Here is a 6,379-nt window from a genome sequence, read left to right on the forward strand (position 1 = left end):
TATTTTTATCATCTCTGTCAAATTTCCTAAATTGTACCTAACCTAATCAGCATAAGAGTTCTTATATCGTATCGGTACAATTTAGGAACACTAATGTATCTTTATCTTTAGATCAAATGACAAAATCAACATTATTTATTTTAACACGATCGAAGTTGTTCTACAGCAAGTCTGCAGAGGAATAAACCGTCATCAAGTTGCGTAAGCAAAACAGCTATTGTTTGATAAATTACAATTAAAGTAAGTATTAATTCTTGATTCTTTTATCAATCTTGTGTTTTTAATTATTTTCATTCATAAATTCAATAGTTTAGAAGGAGGTACTAGTAATAAAACTGACAGGTATGATTTAGGCCACCGGTTTGCTGAATTGTGCTTTCGACAGCAACAAGAAAAAAGCTTAGAACAAATTTTAGCTTTTTTGTTGTTGCTGTCAAAAGCACGAAAAATTTGTAAGAAATGCATAAACTAATTTTAAAGTCGAGGGGCAACCTAAAAATATTAATCAATTTCGATGAAATTTTATCCAAATCATATTGAGGTCCATAGCTGATTTTTGGGGAATATTACTAATCGATTTAAACAAAAATTATTTTCGGTCCTAATAAATAAATATATATATATATATATATACATATATATATATGTGTGTATATATATATATATACTAGAACTACACTATATCTTTAGAAAAGACTGAGATTACAATTTGGTTCGAGCAAATATCATCAGCGATTTCGTATCAAGCGAAGCCATAATCAGCTTGGTCGGGAATGCGATCCGGGTATCAGTATCGAGTTGCTCATAAGAGAAAATGTTCCAACGAAAAGTGCGAACGATACGGAACGTGTTCGATATCGTCTGCGGCTATTTCGTTGTGCTTTCAATCCCGCACGCCAGATATTTGGCCGCGTATTCGCCATATCTGGAACGCCCGCAATCCCCGCGGTTTCGAAAACGCTGCATACGCGTTCGATTAATTTTCGAGAATCGTCCTAATGAATAGTTATTTCGGCGTTTAAACGCAAAACATATATGTCATCAACATCTTTCACATCCATGTACACATTTCAATAAAGAAGACACTTTTGCATGTATATAATATTTTGTATATTTAAATTATTTTAATTATTAATATTATCATTGAAAATATATTACAAAATGTTAATTAGTTATAATTGTTTTTTAATGTTACAGTATATTTTAATTATCGTAACATATCCCATAGCCAGTGGTATCATGTAACATATTACATAAAATTAAATTAATCAAAAGTTCGCGTAACTGTATATTTTTAATTAGCCAACTTTTTTACTCAATTTAATAATATGTTACATTTTTCTCGTAATTTTCATGTCCGGCAAATGTTTTCTTTTAATTGCAAATTTTTGAATAACAGAATGGATTTTTAGTAGAAATTTAAACAGAACAATATAACTTTTTCATTTTAGATATTAAATATATATATATATAGATAATTCAGTATTAAATCCAAATTAAATGAAACTCATCTCGAAACTGTGAAAAGCATGAAAAGTAAAATATTGTTATTTGCATAGACCGCAACTGCAGTAGACTGTAATTCATTATTCAATCGTGGGAATTTAAGAACTAAATTAAGAATAAATAATTCGAGTTCATGCTAATTTCCTTCGATCAATGTACACATTTAGAATTGTTAATAGTTGTAAACAAAATTTGGATATAGAAAAATGTTTTCACGTCTCCTGGAAGTAACGAGGAGTTTCACTCGACATCCGAGATACTGTCTGCATCCGAACGCATTTATTGGCAACGCGCATACAAATACACGTCTTGCCGCAGCGTCGCCGTCGCGTCGCCACCGTTTCCTCCGTAGGCGAAATCGTTCATTGCGATCGGTGTATCCGTGATTTAATTATTGCAACGGCAATTACGAACGACGTTGAATTCCGTCTCGCTGCACAAATGAGAAATGATCTATCAGATCGCTAAATTCTGATTCTGCGTCCCGCTCGTCCGGTTACGCGGCAATTAAATTCTAGTCCGCCTCCGTTTGCCTCGAATAGATAGATCGATCGATGCACAATGCGCCTCTCGATGCACACGAAGCATTTCCTTCTCATCTTTTGTAGATAACGTGACTCGAACTTGGAAGGATCGCTTCTTCCATTTCTGCTGCTCGTATAAAGAATAGCTCGATATTCGCCAGGTGTATGTATCACCATTTTCGTGGTACATTCTCGATCCTTTAAATTCGCGACGTCAGACTCGAAAAGAACGAAAATGTCAAAAGAAGGTTATTTAAAATATAGCTACAAGTAAAAAGAAAAAAAAGCGAAGAAAGAGAGAGAGAGAGAGAGAGAGAGAAGAGTGCAAGAAATCACGAAATATATAGTAGAAGGCGAAATTCTTTAGATTGCTCGATCGAATTGTGAAAAAATGTAGACTACTAACTTCTAATTAAAAAATATTTATAATTTAATAGATTATGATAAAAAATCGTTTAATTTTATGAAACATGTAATAACACGAGAAAATTGTTTACTTACAATAAAATAGATGTAAAAAAAAACATTTATCTTACTTTTAAATTAGTCTATAATCCAAGCAGAATCGAAAGGGACAATTACGAATATTTTCGAAACGTTTATTGGGACGCTCATATATTATTAGCAATATAATCTGTTGTAAAAGTTGCAGAAAATAACCAAAGTACTCGGCGCGGTAATTGTACACTTAAATAGATCGCGTCGTGTATGCTTAGAGAGACACTACAGACAGGTATCGCAGGTATGTCTATTGCGAACGACTATATAAAACGAGAAGGCAGCGTAAAATGGGGTACCGCGCAGCGAGATTCACGTAGAAAATCGCGCTTCCCTCGGATTTTCGTTGTCGTATTTCCCCCGGCGACCCGTCTCCCGCACCTAGACGATGCCGCAATACCCGCTCCGCCGGAATGCTACCGAGGACAGCTGCCATCCCTCGTTCCATTGCGGGATCCCGACTGGTAAGTTACCGCGGCGCACAGGGTAAACTTACCAATGGCATCCGAGTGGACGCCATCCTTGGTCACGTTTCCGCTCACGGTCTCGCCATTTGTTTGAAATCGCATAACGCTTACACGAGCCACCATTACCACCGCCACCACCACTACGGCCGCCGCCACCGCCGCCGCCGCCGCCGCTGTTTCCTTCTTCCCACTCGATTTCCCACTCTGTTTGTTTCAACCCTTCTCGCTATTCCTTATCTCGCGTCCCTATTCGCTCACCAGCAAAAACCCTTTTGCTAGAGGACGTTGCCCTCTTCATTCTCACGTTTTTTTCCCTTTATTTCGCTGCTGAAGAAAAACACGTTCAATGGCTCGTCTATGACGGCTGTCAGAGATAATTTGCAAGACACTTGTAGCTAAAGAAGTTAGGCGGCTTTCAAATGTACATATGCTGCAAAGAGCATTAAAATTGTACTTTGAGAAAGAAATTTTTATTTTATACTTGATAATAATAAAATAAAAATTGATACAATTGAAACAATCAATTATTTTCAATTGTATATGAATTAATATAATTATTAAAGCAATTGTTACTCGAGTAATAACAATGTATTGTTAAATATTACGTTTTTCTGTAAAATATAAAATAAATCAAATTAATGAGAAAAACAAGAGTGGAAATTTAATCTAGAATTCGTTGCAAACTTAGAGAGGCATACCAATTCAATAGATTCATACATAGTGTCTCCTTCGCTAATTTTGTTAGTCGCAGATATTTCTACGCTATACAAGCGGTTAATGAATATTTCTGCCACTAAATTTATTAGCGGTTGCGGCGAGGGTGAAGACAAAGGCGACCGACGTGGCGTCTCGGAGAGATCTCACAAACGTTTCGTCAACGTAGAACCAAGAAGTGTAATTGGCTTAATTCGCATCTACGGTCGCGAGGAACTCCGGCATTTAAATATGCTTAGACCCAGCGTTATTATGTTTCCCTCGTACTTGATTTAAGTTGACGTCGGCTTTCTTGAAAATTCAATTGTTTCAAACGATATGCATTTTATATTAATTTCATCAACCGTTTTGTATCATCATCTAATATAAAATACAGTAACATTCAAAAAATAAACATTGTGCGAGAGCGCGCGAGTAACTTTTCTATATTGACTAGTAATCTTCTGAATTTTTTAAGTTTTGACTGTGCATTCAAATTTTCGCTTAAATCGTGTATTATATCCTCTTACACCTTTCTCATATAAATATGTCGCAATTTAAAAGACGATCTTCTATCGTTAATCTTTGTCGTTATATTCATTTCAACATTAGATTCTTCGGGTCTTCTCAAAAAGTTCAATTTTTAATTTTGCATGCAGCGATTTCTGACGCTAACTCGCGCATATTTACGCCTGTGCGAAACCGCGGAGATACACTCGATGTCCCTTTCTGGCTTCCTGCGGTAATTAATTAGCGTAATGATTCGTCCGCGTAAACATTCGTTTCGTTCGCTTCTAACGAGTAGAGTTTCCGTAAAGTTTCACCGACCTCTGCAACGCCCCTGATGTTGCTCTACCAGCCATCCAGCCTGCCTTGCTCTCTTTTCCCTGCTCCGACTTGCCTCATCGAAATTCGTATCGCAATTTTAATGAGCGACAAGCTATACAAACATACGCGCTTAAGTAAAATTTTGCGTCTGTGCAGTATAACGACGTTATCGGGAGCTTGCGCGCAGCTAATTGCCGCATGCGCAATCAATGAAAAAAAATCATTTTACACGGTATTTTATCATATCTCATTCCTAAATCGTTATAAAAAATTATCGATTACATAAATTTCTCTAATTTAATCTTGATACATCCGCACATAACCGCATCAACCGCATAATAAACGTAATTTTCATTTCTACTTGTGTTCTACAGTACAAATATTTCGCATGTATGTGTTATAAATTATTACTTTCTTGTGTACGTGTCTCTTAGGTCACGGAGCTACTTAGCAGATTGAAGAGGCAAGACGACTTACGGTACTTTTTGCGATATATACCGACCCGCTTTCGCAAATTGCTTTTCGATGTCACATTGACATCGCGGGAGAGTCATGCTAATATACGCGAATCGATATTTGCCGATGATCAACGCTGATCAACTAACGATTTCATCGAGCTAAATCGGTTTAAGAGTTTCATTAACTTGGAGAAGCGCGCACCTATCGTCACATTAAGCTGTTAAATCTATGGTGTCAAATTTAGCCTTATTTGAGTCCCAATTGCTCCTATTTAATGAATAATTATTTTTAACTAAAACAGTAGAATTAAGTAATTTAACAATAACTCAAATTTATTCCAATTAACAAACAAATAAAAAACAATTCAAATTTATTCCAAATTTGGATTAAATTCCATTATTTTATTTAAAAATAACTATAGTATATATATTAAGTAGAAGCAATAATGTCGACTTAAATAAAGTTAAATTTGACACTATATAGATTTAGCAGTGTACTATATATTTTATGGGACTTGAATTTTTTAACAATAAAAGTTGCTGAAGGACTAATAAAAAAATTGATTTTTTATTAAATAAAAGAAATTTAAATTAAGAACAGAAATAATTGTGATCCGAAGTAGATCTGCTGAAAAATTGATTTCACACTCAGTGTGAAAATACTCAGCTCGATCATTTCAAATATGATTTACGTACTCGTCGTTGCATTTTCACAAATGCATTGATGACCGAAGCCAGGCTTCCGAAGTGTCGTACTCAATGACAGATTTGGAACGTAAATTACGCAAAATCCTCGATCGACCGCCCGCCGAGCGGCGCGTAACCTAAGGTGAATGCCTCGGGACAATATTTATTGAGATCGATCGAAAAGCGGCCCGAGACGTGCCGGTTTTCGCCGCTACCCGCGGTAACTCTTAAAACGTCGTTCAAACGTCTGAATTATTCATCCAATGTACGCGTAACTTTCGAATATCTCGTGCCATTCGCCAGTGGTCGACCTGTCTTTAATATAAAAATATGTAAAATGCATTTCCTGTCGGAAGATAAACGTAAAATTTAATCAATATATTGATTATAATCAAAAGTATAAAACAAAATATCAAAAGAAATAAAAGTAGTTAGTTTGGAAAGAGTTTTACATTTACAAGAGTTAAAGGTTAATTTTGAAGCAAGGGTGTCTGTAATTAAATCTGTAACTGAGACTAAAAAGTTATCAATAAATCAGTGGATTAACGATATTGAATTTGATATTTTTAGCATGCATTTTCTGCATTGTTTTGAGTAAGTATTAAATTTAATTACTATTTAAATATAATCGTAAATCAATAATACGCAATTTATCTCATTTTACAACCGGCGCTAAGGTAAAAAAAAAACGTAATATTTGTTCATTGTATTAAACTGC

Source organism: Wasmannia auropunctata, unplaced genomic scaffold (assembly GCF_000956235.1).
Source record: "Wasmannia auropunctata unplaced genomic scaffold, wasmannia.A_1.0 LD336067.1, whole genome shotgun sequence".
NCBI classification, from domain to species: Eukaryota; Metazoa; Arthropoda; class Insecta; order Hymenoptera; family Formicidae; genus Wasmannia; species Wasmannia auropunctata.